Below are 18170 nucleotides of genomic sequence, written 5' to 3' on the forward strand. Positions count from 1 at the left end.
AAACTTAAACAAAACAAATAAACATATTCAAATCACTAATCTTCAAATAATTAACTAATCTTTCTTAAATTAAATCCAACAAAACTTATAACAAAGATACATGATCCAAAAATTAAAACCAAAACATAACTTCGCATTAAATTACTAAATTAAAAACGAACTTCAAACAAGATGAACACGAACTAAATCTATATTAACAACAAACAACGGATTTGAACGATTTAAACTAATACCTTTCTATATTAAAACTAAATCCTCTTAAAATTAATAGAACAAACTGAAAAATAATTAAAATGAATCTTCCACTTAAATCTAACAACAATATAATTAAACTAACAATTTTTATCTAAAAATAAATAAGAAAAATAAAACAAACTTATACTAATTCCAAATCTGAAAATATCAAACAAATTATGGACGAAATAAAACTTAGAACAACTAACCGTAAATGACCAACGACGAATATCGAACGAACTCTAAACGAAACCAACGAAACTTGGGATATAAACGGAATTGAAGACGTCGAAGCAACAAGCATCAGTCGAGGTGAAAGATGAAGAAGAACGCAGCAACATAAAACAGTAGCGGCAGCATGTAGATGAAGCAGTGGCGGTCAACAGCATGGCGAAGTTGCGGCAGCAGCAGCAACGGCAGGCTGGGAATTTGGGCAGTAGGGTCGGCGTGACGAGCTGGGCAGTAGCCGTAGCAATGGTGGTCTCATGGGCTGTCCATGGCTGCTGACGATGGGGGAGTTGGGGCTGGTTATAGCGACTGGGTCGCTTGGACAGAAGAGATGACGGAGGGTGGTCGACGGGATGGAAAACTGGTATCGTTTGGACGTGAAAAGAAGAAGAAGCAATGGCCAACCTTTTTGTTTTTCTCCTTTTCCCATTTTTCTTCAGTTTTTTTTTCAATGAAGAAGAGAATCCACAGTAGTCTTCTTCACCTTTCTGTTTTTTAGCCAAAACTTTTCCACCCCTGCCTTTCCTTTTCTCTCTTTTTCAATTCCCAAAATCCCTTTTTCTCGTTTCTTTCTTTTCCAAATTTTCCTTTTTGCTTTTTGAATCCGTTTTTCCATCCCCCTTGTCCCCCCGTGCATTTTTTGTGTCTTGTTCAAAAATATGGGCCCCACGTGTGTAGGGGTCCAAGACTTGTGTCCCCATGCGTGGTGGACTCGGATTATTATGGGCTAGGTCCGAAAATTAGGCCTAAAAACGGGTAGTTTGAACCCAAATATTATTCTTTCGCCCGGTCCCGAGAATAAGAACACGACGTTGTTCAACTAATCCTATGTAAGCAAAATAACTACCAAAATAAAACTGTCATTTAAAACAAAACTATTTTTTTTAATATTTTTTCCAAGATTAAAATAGCTACAAAGAATAAATAAAACTATTTTTGTCATTTTTGTTTTAATATAAAGATAAAATATAAAATACTATTTTTTGTATTTTTTTCAAGATTAAAATGGCTACAAAACGTTAAATAACCTTTTTTTGTAATTTTCGAAATTATACAACAATAAAAACATAAAGTACTATTTTTTTTATATTTTTTTATGTTTTTAAAATGACCACAAAACATTAATAAAACTATATTTTTTTATAATTTTCGAAATTATATAAAGTACAAAAATAAGGTACTATTTTTTTGTATTTTTTCAAGTTTATGAGAAATACATAAGCTAAATTTTATATATATATTTTTTGTAATTTTTCTTTTGCGACGAAATAAAGTAAAATAGTCAAAATAACTATATTAGACCCAATTTAAATATTCACGCTAAAAATGTGAAAATTCCCGGGGAGGGTCAAAAATCACGCGTCTACAGCTGCCCCTCTTTGACTGGAAACACGAAGAGTTTTCCGACAAAGAACGACTAGACATGTTTTTGACCCGACCATTATTTGGAGGGACTACACTAAGGAAAGGAAGGGAATGTGACCGAGCCCTGGTATCTGAGCTGCCTACATATCCTTGGTTATAAAGGAATCAGGCCACGTGTAGTTCGAAAATTTTGGTAGCTGGGACTACCATGGGACTGCAAGGTTACTACTGTTGCATGTTATTACCACTTCTTACCGATCTCCTTATTACACCGTGCTAAAAGAAAATAAGAAGCTATACTAAACTGATAATTACAAAATCTTATCTGTCTTTCCCTTTCTCTGGTTTTCTTGCTTTCTTTTCGGCTTGTGTTCCCTCTGGTGCCTTTCTTTTGAAGACTGCTGGGGATGACACTGGCCTTTTGTCTTTTTGAGCATAAGTTTTATTATTCCATTCTGTCTGCTGGGGACACTGCTTCCTACATTAAAGATTGTTATGTTGGGGATCTTTGTTGTACTCCCCTTCATTACTGACTTCTGTTTGATCTTGAAATGTATTCCTCTGTTCTGCAAGCGGGCTCCTGACTTCAACAACTTCCTCAAAATTTTAACACCTCCATTCTCTAGGCGGGATCCTGATTTCTCCAACTTTGAAAATAATTCAGCCTCCATTCTCTAGGCGGGCTCCTGACTTCTCCAACTTTCTCAAAATAATTCAGCCTCCATTCTCCAGGCGGGCTCCTGACTTCTTCAACTTAAATATAACGACCTCCGTTCTACAGGCAGGCTCCTAACTTCAACAACTTCCTCAAAATTTTAACACCTCCATTCTCCAGGCGGGCTCCTGACTTCTTCAATTTTCTAAAATAATCCAGCCTCCATTCTCCAGGCGGGCTCCTGACTTCTTCAACTTAAAAATATAACGACCTCCGTTCTACAGGCGGGCTCCTGACTTCAATAACTTCTTAAATTTTAACACCTCCATTCTCCAGGCGGGCTCCTGACTTTAAAAATTTCTTAAAATAATTCAGCCTCCATTCTCCAGGCGGGCTCCTGACTTCTTCAATTCCTTGAGAATAACACCTCCATTCTACAGGTGGGCTCCTGACTTCTTTAACTGCTTCCTTCAAAACTGGTGTTTTATTCCTCTGAAAATTGCTGGGGAATAACACCGTTATTTTTTTTCACCAATATGTCATGTTCCTTCTTCAATGACTATTTCCTTTAAAGCTGGTGCTTTCGCTTCCCTGAAACCTGCCGGGAATAGCACTGCTAGGGAATTATCTTTCTCCTTTTAACACCGGTGAGGATGATACTGATTATCTTGCTTCTTCCAAGGTTGCTTTTCTCTTAAAACTTGTTTCTCCCTTCTCGTATACTGCTGGGGAATTTTCTTCCTTAAACACTTGTGTTATCTTCTCTCTTTCTCAAATGACTATCTGATTTTTAAGAAAATTTTCGTAATGAGAGAAAATTTTCTGCCCCAGTTTGATGATCTTCTCTATGACCCTATTTTCCTGCAGTCAATGATATTTCTTTTCCCTGTTTCAAATCAAAGAAAAATTCATTAGTTTAAAATGGGGGGGCGAGTGGTCGTGCCACTTCTGCTGAGGATGGTTTTTTCCCTTTTCTTTTCCTTTCATTGCTGTAAAACTTGCTGGGGAGAATATTGATTGCTAGGGCTGATATTCCTGCTGGGGATGGTTGTCATTTCTCTTCCTTCCCCAATCCGTGTCGTCCAACCATTGCGGAGCTTGGTCGAGAATCTGCCGGAGTTGTCCCTGTATCTCGCAAATCTGCTGAGGATCATCTTGGAATTTGATCCATAACTTCCCTTGGAAATTTGGGCCTCTTAATATCTAGACTCATTCATCATTTGGTCTTGCGACAAACTTCTTTTCGCTTTGTCGCCTTATCTTTGGCTTGGTGTTTTCGCATTTTGCCTTGCACCATTTTGGCAATTGGCAGTAAACTCTGAAAATCCTTTTCAAAAATAAACTATTGGGAAAATAAAATCTTTTAAACCAAGAAATGAAAGAGTGGTAATTTTAAAGATAGAAAAAGAAGTCTTTCTGAATAAACGCTGGGGAAAAAGAAAAGAACAGAACTTATCTGAATGATATAACCAATCCCAACGATCATGTCGTGCATTCCGGATTGATCAACCCAGTCTATTTGTATCAATCAATTTTTCGGATGGCCTCATCTCGCTGGGGATAAATAAATACTCAATTTTTGACAAAGGTGGACCTTCTCCGCCAATCTCGCCTTGTCGCCTCATAGTGCCCTTCGAGGGGTTTTCACTAATAAGACTCTCTCATTTCTCTTAACTCTCATCGCCTCATGGTGCCTGTGAAGGTTTTCACCAATAAGGCTCTCTCATTTTATTTTATTTTTCAGTTGGGGACTGGAGCATTTGTCGATATGACGCTCTTCGTTGGGGATTCTTTCGGCTATCAGTTCATTTCCAGTTTATGATCCTCTTCTCTGCTGGGGATCAGAGTGTTGTTCCCGACTTCCACATGCATGAACTTGGCACTTCTCGGATACTGATCGGGAGGTCTTTTTTGGACATCAATAGGGATTTTTGTGTGGGGTTAAAAGAAAAGGCTATCAAAAAGCTCAGAATAATTTTGACGGGTAAAACATTACAACTTTTGGAATCAAACTTTCTTTCCCAAAATTATAAACACAACTGCTGCCCCAGTTTTTCTTGCTTGGGGATTCTTATTATTTTTGTTACATTATGACCGAGCCGCGAGGCGCCTACGTATCCTTCTTTGAGGAATCAGGTCAAACGTAGTTCCTACTTCCTTTGTTTTTCTTGTGATTTTTCTTTTGTCTTTATTATTTTTTTTCTTTTTATCTTTTATTTTAATTAATGACTCCAAAAGAGGGATATGAAAGAATAAATAAGGATCAAAAGGGTAAGCAAAGGTTAAGGTGTTTGGATAGAAGAAAGAGTTTCCTCCGTCATTTCATTCTCCGATAAATGCCAACCACAAACAAATGACAATTACAATCAAAAGAGATCATACATAATATCTTTTAACTGCGTCGGAATTGATAGCCATGTAGACGTATTTCCCTTCGATATCTGTTAAACATAAAGCGCCATTGGACAACACTCTGGTTACAATGAATGGTCCTTGCCAATTCGGGGCGAACTTGCCCTTTGCTTCTGCTTGGTGTGGCAGGATTCGTTTCAACACTTGTTGCCCCACTTCAAATTTTCTGGGGCGCACCCTCTTGTTGTAGGATCTTGCCATTCTCCTTTGATATAACTGGCCATGACACACAGCTGCCAATCGTTTTTCATCAATCAAGCTCAACTGTTCCAAACGGGTTTTGACCCACTCATCATCATCAATCTCAGCCTCGGCGACAATCCGAAGGGAGGGAATTTCAACTTCTGGCGGTATCACCGCTTCAGTCCCGTAGACCAACAAATAAGGGGTTGCACCTACTGAGGTTCGGACGGTAGTGCGATAACCCAACAATGCAAATGGTAATTTTTCATGCCATTGCCTGAATCCTTCTACCATCTTCCTCAGTATCTTCTTGATGTTCTTGTTGGTCGCTTCAACAACTCCATTTGCCTTGGGACGATAAGGTGTGGAATTACGGTGTGTAATCTTAAACTGTTCACATACTTCTCTCATCAAATTGCTGTTAAGATTAGCACCATTGTCCGTGATTATCACTTTCGGGATCCCAAATCTACAGATGATATGGGAGTGGACAAAATCCACTACTGCCTTCTTGGTTACTGACTTGAAAGTTTTGGCTTCAACCCACTTAGTAAAATAGTCGATGGTCACCAAAATGAACCTGTGACCGTTCGAAGCTGCCGGCTCAATAGGCCCAATGACATCCATGCCCCATGCCACAAATGGCCATGGTGCTGACATTGTGTGCAATTCCGTTGGTGGAGAATGAATCAGATCTCCGTGTATCTGACACTGATGGCATTTTCGTACGAAACTGATACAATCATGCTCCATAGTGAGCCAATAATACCCTGCTCGAAGAATCTTCTTTCGCCAATACATATCCGCTCATATGTGGCCCACAAACTCCAGCATGTACTTCTGTCATAACTGTCGTGGTTTGGCTGGCATCTATACATCTCAGTAATCCCAAATCTGGGGTTCTTTTGTACAACACTCCTCCACTGAGGAAGAAACCATTTGATAATCGCCGAATGGCTCTTTTTTGATCTCCGGTGGCCTGCTCCGGGTATATCCCCATCCTGAGGTACTCTTTGACGTTATAAAACCATGGCTCGCCATCCACTTCTTCCTCTATCATGTTGCAATAGGCATGCTGATCACGAACCTGGATGTGCAACGGGTCAACATGAATTTTGTCTGGGTGATGCAACATTGATGCTAAAGTGGCCAATGCATCGGCAACCTCATTGTGAACTCTTGGGATATGTCTGAACTCCACTGATCGAAATCGCTTGCTCAAATCATGCAAACATTGTCGATATGGTATGAGTTTCAAATCTCGTGTTTCCCATTCACCCTGAATTTGATGCACCAGAAGGTCCGAGTCCCCCAAGACCAAGACGTCCTAGACATCCATGTCTGCCGCTAATCGCAAACCCAAAATGCATGCTTCATACTCAGCCATGTTGTTGGTACAGTAGAAACGCAGTTGAGCTGTAACAGGGTAATGATGTCTTATTTCAGAAATAAGCACTGCTCCTATTCCAACTCCCTTCGCGTTTGCGGCTCCATCAAAGAAAAGCTTCCAACCTGGTTCCTCAGGTAAGTCCAACTCATCTATATTCATTACCTCCTCTTCAGGAAAATACGTCCTCAACGGCTCATATTCTTCATCAACCGGATTCTCAGCCAAGTGATCTGCCAATGCTTGGGCCTTCATGGCTGTCCTCGTCACGTAGACGATGTGAAACTCCGTGAGTAGTATTTTCCATTTTGCTAACCTTCCTGTGGGCATAGGCTTCTGGAAAATATACTTTAACGGATCCAGACGGGAAATGAGATAAGTAGTATATGAGGATAAATAATGTTTCAACTTCTGGGCCACCTAGGTTAGGGCGCAACATGTCTTCTCGAGTTGAGTGTACTTAACCTCATATACTGTAAACTTCTTGCTGAGATAATAGATGGCCCGCTCTTTTCTTCCTATAATGTCATGTTTCCCCAACATGCAACCAAAAGAATTCTCCAAGACCGTTAGATAAAGAATTAACGGTCTTCCCGGCTCAGGGGGAACCAACATAGGTGGATTTGATAAATATTCTTTGATCTGGTCGAATGCCTCCTGGCATTCTGCCGTCCATCCTATTGCAGCATCCTTCTTTATTAGCCGAAAAATGGGTTCACAGGTTGCTGTGAGTTGAGCAGTAAATCTGCTGATGTAATTCAATCTTCCCAACAGACTCATTACTTCTGTCTTGTTCTTTGGCGGTGACAACTCTTGGATAGATTTGATTTTTGATGGATCCAGTTCAATACCTCGCCGACTGACAATGAATCCCAAAAGCTTCCCAGATGGAACACCAAATGCGCATTTGGCCGGGTTGAGCTTAATATCATACCTCCGAAGTCTTTGGAAAAACTTCCTTAGGTCTGCTACGTGGTTTTCCTGATGCTTGGAATTTATGATTACATAGCCTACGTACACTTCAATTTCTTTGTGGATCATGTCATGAAACACAGTGGTCATTGCTCTCATGTACGTTGCCCCAGCATTCTTCAAACCAAATGGCATTACCCGGTAGCAATAAGTTCCCCATGGCATAATGAAGGCTGTCTTTTCCGCATCTTCCTCATCCATCAGTATCTGATGATACCCAGCATAGCAATCCACAAAAGATCCGATCTCACGTCCGGCACAATTGTCGATCAAGATATGGATGTTGGGTAAAGGAAAGTTGTCTTTAGGGCTTGCCCTATTCAGATTGCGGTAATCAACACACACCCTGATCTTTCCATCTTTCTTTGGTACCGGCACCACATTAGCCAACCAATCAGGATATCGAGTGACACGAATAACCTTCGCTTGCAGCTGCTTGGTTACTTCTTCTTTAATCTTCATACTCAAATCCGTTTTGAACTTCCTCAATTTTTGCTTGACGGGAGGGCATGCCGAGTCAGTGGGCAATTTATGAACCACTAAATCTGTGCTTAACCCCGGCATGTCATCATATGACCATGCAAAAATATCTTTGAATTCAATAAGTGTTTTGATCAATTCCTCCCTGATATTTGGTGCAATGTGGATGCTTATTTTAGTTTCTCTAATATCGCCGGCATCCCCTAAATTGATGGCTTCTGTGTCATTTAAGTTGGGTTTGTATTTTTCTTCAAACTGGCTTAACTCCCTGTTTATCTCCTCGGATGCTTCATCCTCATCGTATTCCGACTCATTATCATAATCGACCTCGTGTATGATTAGCTCGGAATCAGATTGATCTTTTAGACTAGGTTGAAGATCCGTTGTGTATGTCATGTCATTAGAATCAGTATGAAAAGAACTGTTCAGAAAAGAAACGAAAGAAACAAAAATTAAAATAATAGAAAATATTAAAGAAGAAACTTTTCGTTTTATTTATGGGATAACAAGGTTTCACACTATATTCAAAAAAGAAATCTGGATTACAACCCTGGAATAATCCAGAAAACAGAAAAAGAAAATCAGAATCAACTACCAAGACTCCCTCCAAGTAGGAAGAGGAGTAGCCGTCCAATTGTTGACCTTGACTTTGGGACCCACAAACTGTATGTCTGCCTTACTGGAGCCCTCTCCAGCTTCTATCATGTTGACGTCAACAAACATTCTTCCAAAGCTTTCATTCAAATCTCCGTTTGACCCCATCAGAGGTCCAAGAACTTCCGGGACTGGCAACTTTCTACATCCTGCTTTGACAAATGATCTGGACAGGCGTGGGACTGGTTTAGGAAGGTCCCAAACTCTTTTCTTCAATTTGCGGGCTCGCTTCACATCCGCTGCGGTAGGCTTGAATCCTAACCCAAAAGTTTCCAGGTTCTTGGGCAAAGAAACTAGCTGGATCATTCCCTGCAAATCAACCCCAAGACCTTTCCCTGGTACAAACCCATTATTCAACATTTCTGCTGCTATCATGAAGGCTGCAGCTGTGATTCTGGGGAGTGGAAGGCCCTTGCCCTCAGGAATTTTGTTTACCGAGAGTGCGTCAAAAACCTGATAAACCCACGGGCCCTTATCATCGTCGGTTTCTATGAAAGGCACAATAACATCACTGATGGTGTGTGTGCCATCATCCCCGTGTATCACAATCTCTTGTATATCCCATTCAAATTTGACCACTTGATGCAGTGTAGAAGGTACTGCCTTAGCTGCATGGATCTATGGTTGACCCAACAAAAGATTGTACGACACTGCCACATCTATTACTTGGAATTCCATGGTGAACTCAATTGGACCAATGGTTAGTTCCAGTACGATATCACCTACTGTGTTAATGCCGCCTCCATCAAAACCTCGGACACAGACACTGTTCTGGCGGATCCTGTCATCAGCAACCTTTAGCTTGTTGAGAGTGGCCAAAGGACAGATATTGGCACTTGACCCATTATCAATTAATGCTCGAGTGACCACCGATTCTTCGCATTTTACCGTCAGATAGAGGGCTTTGTTGTGCTCAGTACCCTCTACCGGTAACTCATCATCAGAGAATGTCACTCGGTTTACTTCAAAGATCTTGTGTGCTACCTTCTCCAAATGATTTACTGAGAGTTTGTCGGGGACATAGGCCTCGTTTAGAACTTCATTAAGGCCTGACAGTGATCGCTTGAATGGATTAACAAGGATCGCAACGAAATCTGGGATGGGGTCTTTCTCAATTACTCTATAATTGAGTAATCCTGGGCCTTCATCTTCTTCAAAAATTCCTCTGCTTCCTCCTCTATTACAGGTTTCTTTATTGTTTCAGGATTGACTCTTCTCAACTCTGCGGGAGCAAAACACCTTCCCGATCGAGTTAACCCTTGTGCCTCGCATATGTCTTCTACAACCTCCTTCCCCTTATGCGTCACCGTCACTTGGCTGTAGCTCCATGGCACAGCCTTCTCATTTGTTATTGGCAACTGTATGACTGACTTGATAACAACTGGTCCCACATGGATCCCTTTTACTACCAACCTTGGTTTGTTTGTCACTCCCTGCAACACTGCTTTGACCAACTCTGGCCTCTTCTCAGTAATAGATGACCCTTTCCCTGCTATCACAAAGGGCTTGTCATATACCTTTCCCGACTGTACCACTGCCTTTCCACTGGTCGACTCTTCATTAGTACTGGCGCGAATCATCATTACCGTTTGTGAGGGTGTTTTTGGTTTCCCTCCCTCGTGCACTAATTCGATCATGTGGGCTTCATGGTGCACCGGTAACGGATTTTCATTGATGTTGGGGGCCCCTGGTGCCTGAACCTCGATCCTATTTGTGTCAATAAGATCTTGTATGGCAGTCTTCAACTTCCAACATTTCTCAGTATCATACCCGGGAGCACCCGAACAATATTCGCAGCTTACAGAATGGTCCAGATTTCTGGGAAGGGGATTTGGAAATTTGGTTTCAACAGGACTTAGTAGGCCTATCTGCTTCAACTTGTGAAACAGAGTAGTATAGGTTTCTCCCAACGGAGTGAATGTTCTAGGCTTCTGCATCCTTTCATTTCTGAAAGCCTAATTTCCGCGGAAGCCTGGCCCTGAAGGATTCCTGTAGGCCCTCGGTGGTGGATATGTGTTTTGTGGATGTGGGTATGTATGTTGGGGAGCCGGTACACGCCATTGCGGACGATCCGGAGGCTGGGTGTAAGTTTGGGCATGATGTATGGAAAAATGTTGTTCTTGTGGTGGGTAGTAGGGTTGTGGAGGGTTGTATGGATTGTGTGGGTAGTTTAGATAATGGGGTTTGGGTTGGTAATGAGGGGAAGGGCCTTTAGATCTGGACCAATTGCATGCCTCTACTGTTGTGACCTCCTCTCTCCTTTTCTTTCCGAGCGCACCTCCCGTGCCGCTCTGAATGGCCCGAGTTGTTGCCTTAATTGCTGAATAACTCAGGATGTTATTGGACTTAAGTCCCTCTTCTATCATACTCCCCATCTTCACCACTTCATTGAAGGATTTGCCAACTGATGTCACCAAGTGACCGAAGTAAGTCGGCTCTAGAGTTTGTAGAAAGTAATCTACCATTTCTCCTTCTCTCATTGGAGGATCAACTCCGGCTGCCTGTTCTCTCCATCGGAACCCGAATTCCCTGAAGCTTTCTCCGGATTTCTTCTCAAGCTTTAGCAATGTGAGACGGTCTGGGACTATCTCAAGGTTTTATTGGAAGTGTCCAGCGAAAGCCTGTGCCAAATCATCCCAGGTGTACCACCTGCTCGGATCTTGTCTTGTATACCACTCTAATGCCGACCCGCTTAAACTCTGGCCAAAGTAAGCTATCCGTAGCTCATCTTTTCCCCCTGCTCCCCTCATTTTGCTACAAAAACCCCGTAGATATGCCATAGGATTGCCATGCCCTTCGTATAAATCGAACTTGGGCATCTTGAACCCTGCTGGTAATTGAACGTCAGGGAAAGGGCATAGATCCTTGTAAGCCACGCTGACCTGGTTACCTAACCCATGTATGTTCCTGAAGGATTGCTCCAGGCTTTTAAATTTTCGCATCACCTCGTCCTGCTCTAGGCTCTTAGCCGGCTTTTCAATCTCCGCCGGGACCTCAAAGTGGGGATTATAGGTATATGGCTCGGGTGCTTTGAATGTGAGTTCAAGGGGGTAATATTGTGTGTCGTGAGCCCGAAACAGTGGCTCACTGGATGATCTGTGCAATGGGGCTGGGGGAGGTGCCACAAAGACGAGAACATTTGGTGGAGGAGGGTTTTGAGTGGGTGGTGGAGCTTGGGAATCATAAGCCTCTCTTCCCTGATAATAGTGATGGCTTGGGAAACTTGTTGAAGGACCGGGAGAGGGGTATTCCGGCGTGTGTACTGGTTAGAGGGTAGGAGTAACGGGTAGTTCCTGCCCCTTCTGGGCTCTAGCTAAGGCTATATGCATTTCATTCATTTCCAGCCTCATTTTTTCCATTTTCTCCAGGGCTTCCTTCAGCATCTGATTGGTTGTCTTTTCCGACTCAACGCTGTTGTCTGACCCAGTCATGCTTTCTGGTATAGGACCTTTCGATCTTGTTTGATAATGGTATAGTGCCAGTACGCTCTAACAAACTAACTGGTATATTGGAAAAACAACAAACTTGTCAGTGTTAGAGTTTTAACAGACATTGTAATTGCACGTTGGGGGGATGCAATGCTCTTAGGTAGTTAATCATTTCTAACATGCTTTTGCTCTGACCGCATGCATCATCCCGGCTTATTTTGTTCTGACAGATATACATATATATATACATATTTATATTTTTTTTTGTTCTGACCGCATGCATCATCCCGGCTTATTTTGTTCTGACAGATATACATATTTATATTTTTTTTTCATAATTACGGTCGAATCCTATAGAGATTGCCTACGTATCGTGACCCAGCGTAGTTCGTGCCATAAAGACCAAATTTTTTTTATTACTCAAAATAATGCTATTACAAGCCATCAAAAAAACAAACAAAAATACAGACTTCATATTTTTGAGAATGTTTGAAAAGAACATATGGGTAGACAACAGACTCGAAAAACAAACAAGTGCAAGATTGAACTAGGGATACATTAAAGCTTTGAATTTTGGTGCCCGCGAGGCATCGTTCGGCCTTTCCGCGGGCTTGGGGGCCAGGCTTCTTTGCAAGCTTTTTAGTTCCTCCATGATCTGATGGACATAACCCATGACTGAGGCAAAAAGGATATCACGAGGCATCTCTTCACATGTTAGGCACTTCGTGGTGATATAGCGCCCTATCTCATTGATCCTACCCCTGATTCTATCCCTCTCTATGCACAGCTGTTCTATCCATTGATTCTTTAGTCCCAATATTCGAGTATTGTCAATGATTTGCTCTTGGAACCTCTCCATTTGTTCTTCCATCCGGGCTATCGACTCATAGCAGCGTTCTCTATCTATTCTAGCATCCCGGGTTTGTTTAAGGACTCGATTATTGAGAATGGAGTTTATCTCTCTCAATGTCGCAACACTCATTTCGTAGTCCCTTTTTACTTGCCATAGGTGCTCTCTCCGTGATGCTGTAACTTTGGCCCACCTGACCCACATTCTTGTTATACAAGCCTTGGATCTCTCCAAGTCTTCTCGGCTTTTGCTGACTTGATTTCTCAATTCCGCTATCAACCTTTCATCAGAGCGACGTTTCTGTCGGTCGCTATCACTCTTACTGACTTGGCGAATTCGGGCTTTCAGTGCCTGGTTTTCTTTGGCTAATTTGTTCTTTTCCCCCTGCTCCGAGGCTACTTGAACGTTGTTTTCAAACATAAGCCTTTCAATTCGTCGCTTCAGCTTCCCGATTTCAACCCGGTAGCCTTCCTCTCTCACTAACCAGTCCCACTGTTCCTGCGAATCATCCGTAAATTGTTGGACGTGAGCTCTTTTAGCAGGCCTCTGACGAATCTGGAACCTTTTCCCGAACCAAACATCGTATTTTGGGTCTACCTCACCCTTAGCCAGCTCTCGAACCATAGTCTTGGGCTCAAGGAATCTACATTCGTGCCACAACTTTCTAATTTTTCCTTCGGGGAATACGACTCCTGGACTCAACTCAATGGCGTGCTTGCTTATATCCTCATCAGTGGGAATTACCTGAAATCTTCCTAGTTGGCGTAGTACCCGATGAGGAGCATATGGCTGGATGCTGCGAAGTCCCATCAAAAGAACATGACATTCCTCGGCCGCCATGTATATTACCTCAGTATCATTCAGCCACCCAAATGCCCATTCAACTTGGTCGGCTGTTGTTGACCTCAATCGTGTAAGCCATGCTTCAACGCCTTCGGGAAATATGACGCCTGTCATTCGTTTCTCAAAGCCGCTGATGCAGTTTCTCTCAGTCAAACTGTGGTTCATGTATCCCGCTCGGTGATGGAGGTGTTCTTGCATCCACAGCTGGAGTAACAGATTGCATCCCTGAAAGAACTTGCCTCCTTCTCGGCATATAGTTAAAGCTCGGTAGATTTCGGACAAAATGAAAGGAACCACAGTACTGTCGGTTCTTTTGATTGCAACATCGGCCATCCCTACAAGGCCTATCTCTATTTTTTTATCTTTGCGGGGACAGACCACAACTCCCAGAAATGCTGTGATAAATGCCAAAGTACGTCTTGCTTCCCACTTGATTCTGTTCCCAGTGTGAATTAATCCGAGGTTTGGTTCTTCCAAACCCTGAGGAATTCCGTACCGTTGATACAAGAATTGGAGAGTACAACATCCCTTCGACAAATCATCATTCTGCACCTTCCGACTAATGCTTAGCAAATCCAAGAACGCATGCGGAGATACTGGTCTTGGTGAAAGTAAATACTGCCCTCTTAGTTTCCCATTCAACCCCGCATATCCGGCGACTTCCTCTAGTGTAGGTGAAAGTTCAAAGTCAGCAAAACGGAATACGTTGCGGGTTGGGTCCCAGAACGGTATTAGAGCCTCGATGATATCTGTCCTTGGCTTGATATTCAACAGATCGACAAAACCTCCCAAAACTCTTTCCACTATCTTTTTACTATCATTTTCCATATCATTCCACCACATGTGGAGTTGCAAAGGGACCTCGCTACAGACTGAGAACGGTTCATTTTGACTTGTGCTCATCCTGCACATTTATTATAGTGATTAAAGAAGGAAAAACTTTTATTTGACTTTAAAACTATCTATATTCTAAAGAAATATTTTTGGATTTTAACGGTTTTTTTTTTGAAAAACTTTTAAAGAGAAAGGAAATATTTTTGAACTATTTTTCTGAATTTATGAAAGAAATACTACAAAAAAATATTTTTGAATTTTCTTTTGAGATTAAAAGGAAATATTATTATTATTTTTTTTAAAAAAAATTGAGGTCTAAAAGAAAGACTTTCTAAAGAAGTGAGTAATGTTAAATATTTTTGGTTTTTTTTTTTGAATACGGTGGGCCGAAACCAAAGAGGTTTGCCTCTGATCTCACATCCGGTGAGAATCAGACCCGCGTAGTTCGGGCTATAAACTAACTAATTTTTGAAAACAAACAAATTTTTTCCTTTTTCTTTTATAGCAAAAAAAACTATTTTCATTTTTCATTTTTTTTTTTGAAAATAAAGCAAATTAAAATAAAAAACTCATTCCTACACACTTTCTGCTTTCTAGGCAAACAAACAATTCTAAAAGTAAAAATATATATGTATTTTTTCAAAATTTCGGCAGCATTCCGACAGTACTTGGACACTGATTTTTTCTAAATTAATCATCTAACTCTCCACTTGCTATTTTTTATTTTATTTTATTTTTTTAATTTTTTTTTACACTCCCGAGACTCAGAAGCCGGTCAACATGCAAGACCGAGCAAATAAATGCACATAAAACAAATAAGATGCATCAGGATGGTCGTTATTTCAGGTTGCTAGCCCTAGACGGACCCAACCCCTGTGTTGAGTCCCCTAAGTCAAAATGCACATGATGCAAATAAGAATTCCTATTAGGGATCCGGCATGAAGCTGAGTTATTCTAGGTTCAGAACCTGGGTGTTTGTTCTAGACCTGGTTTACCCGAGCGGACAGCTCGAGCCGAGGGGGAGGCAGCGTACCGGGAATACAGAAGTTTCACCGGCTTTGCAACTTATCCAACCTCGTTCTAAATTGGGAATTTAGACACTATACAGAAAAGAAGTCACACGAAGTGCACCCTTCTTCATGATTTAGAAGACTTAGAGAGGAGATGGGTTTCGACACAGCTTATATACAGTTCACATAAGATCAAAGCGGTAAAAGCAGTCAATTAGAACATTAAGCACAGATCATGTAACAAAATCAAACGAAGCCAAATACAACAATTATTCCAAGCTCGAATTCTGAACCCTGAACCAGAGATTCTGGGTTCAGTCCCCAGCGGAGTCGACAGAGCTGTCACACCTCCTTTTTCCGCCCCCGCGAGGGTACAAGGAGTTTTTTCCAATTAAAGGACAATCGAAACGGGATCTATTTATTTATTTCAGAGTCGCCACTTGGGAGATTTAGGGTGTCCCATAGTCACCAATTTTAATCCCGAATCGAGGAAAAGAATGACTCCATATTATAGTCTGCGTACCAGAAATCCGGATAAGGAATTCTGTTAACCCGGGAGAAGGTGTTAGGCATTCCCAAATTTCGTGGTTCTAGCACGGTCGCTCAACTGCCATATTCGGCTTGATTATCTGATATTTTATACAAATATGAACTTATGTGCAAGTTTTAACTCTTTACCGCTTTTATTATTATATATTTTTTTTTAAAAAAAAATGTGAACATCGTTTAAAACATGTCTTTGAATTACGTCACATGAAATGCACCCGCAATCCGGAACACATTTTATTCAATGTTTTAGGATTTAGATTTGGGTCGCTTGAAATGCGCATCCGAGTTTAGGAAGGTAAAATTAATTAAATCGCGCCTAAAGAGTCTAGCGCGTTATTATCTTTGGGGAAGGAAGTGAAAATCACTAAACAATCCATCCCAAATTCTAAGTATTTTTTTTATAGTTAAATAAATAAATGAGATTGGAGAATCCTGCAAATTTTTGTATTGTTTACATCTATTTATTTTTAGCGAAATCCTTCCTTATTTTAAGAATATCCTTTAATGACTACATTTTTATTATTACAAAGTTTGTCTATAAATATAAAATCAATCTCTACATTCTTAAAAATAACATATTAAATAAAAGAGAAAAACAAATATTAACAGAAAGTAATAAAAATTATAATTATAAATACAACATGGAATTGTCAAATAAATTTTTTTTTTAAAAAAAACTAATTATCCCATAGTTGGATTAAAAATCATATTGTTAGATGACTTGAGCTATTGAAATTAATTATTTACAAATACTGAAAATTAGAAATAATCTTGATTACTAAACCGTATTTCTAAAAATTAAATAATTTAACTTTAACTAACCTTGTTTTAATTCAAATCTTGTCCTAATATTTGATTTGCAAAATTAATTCATATTTTAACTGAATTTAGCTACATGATTCCGATTAACTTAACGTTGGCGATACTAAAACCCTTATGAATAAGGAACTTAATCAATTTTGCCAAACTGATTTAATAAAGCCATTTTTACGTTATTTTCTTCTATTTTAATTATTTGACAGTTTAAACAGTAATGAACATGCTTAAATATATACTACCTAATAATCAGGTTAAAGCAAAGCATTATTTAATACATCGCTACAATATGCCTAATTATGCAAAACAACGGCGATTTACAGAATAATAATACATGAAATAACCTAAATGCAATTAATAAAAAACTAAATAAAAAATTTAAACTTCCATTCTTCATTTTCAGCTTACAGAAAGGCCAAAATTACAGTTGTGTACCTGGTATTGTCAATATAAGAAGAAGAAAGTCAGCCACGTAGTATGTAACACAGCAACAACAATAATAACCAGCAATCCAGTCAACAGAAATCCCAGTGACAGATTTGAAAATCAAAATAAAATCCAGAAACACCAACAACAAACAACGGGCAGAATCCAAGGGGAACTTTCATATTTTGAAAGGCTAATTAATGTTTAACCCTTCTTTTCTAAACCCGTATATCAGAATATTTATCAGGTGTGTACTACTCTCTCTTCTAATTTCCAGCTCCTTTTTTATTTGTATATTTTTTCTCGAAAGGTTTAATATTTTCTCGGAATTTTCTTTCTCTCTTAAATATTCAGCTTTTTTTTTCTCTCTCTATATGTCTGTCTGTGTTCCCTTAAAATCTGATCAAGCCTCCTATATATATCACATCCCAAACCCTTTAATTAATTAATAAAACAACCATTTTCTCCTACCAAATCCATTATCTTCCCACTCATCCCCATTTTAATCCCACTACTTTAAACAAATGTATCAAATCCACCCCATTACATCTTGTCCCCCATGCCTAACATAAACAATTACCATATTCCCCTCCACTACATTATGTCTTGTCCCCCATTATATTAAACAATTATATCACCTACACCCCAATACATTTTGCCCCACATGCTTAATTACTTTAATATTATCTTAATTTTAATGGAAAGAACATTCAAAATAAATAATTATTCAGAAATTAAATTCCAAAAATACCCCTCTGCCCTTACTGAAATTACCAAACTACCCCTAAACATACTGCAAATTACCAAACATACCCCCCATCAGCTATAAACACTTCACTTAATC

Source organism: Nicotiana tabacum, chromosome 6, assembly GCF_000715075.1.
Source record: "Nicotiana tabacum cultivar K326 chromosome 6, ASM71507v2, whole genome shotgun sequence".
NCBI classification, from domain to species: domain Eukaryota; kingdom Viridiplantae; phylum Streptophyta; class Magnoliopsida; order Solanales; family Solanaceae; genus Nicotiana; species Nicotiana tabacum.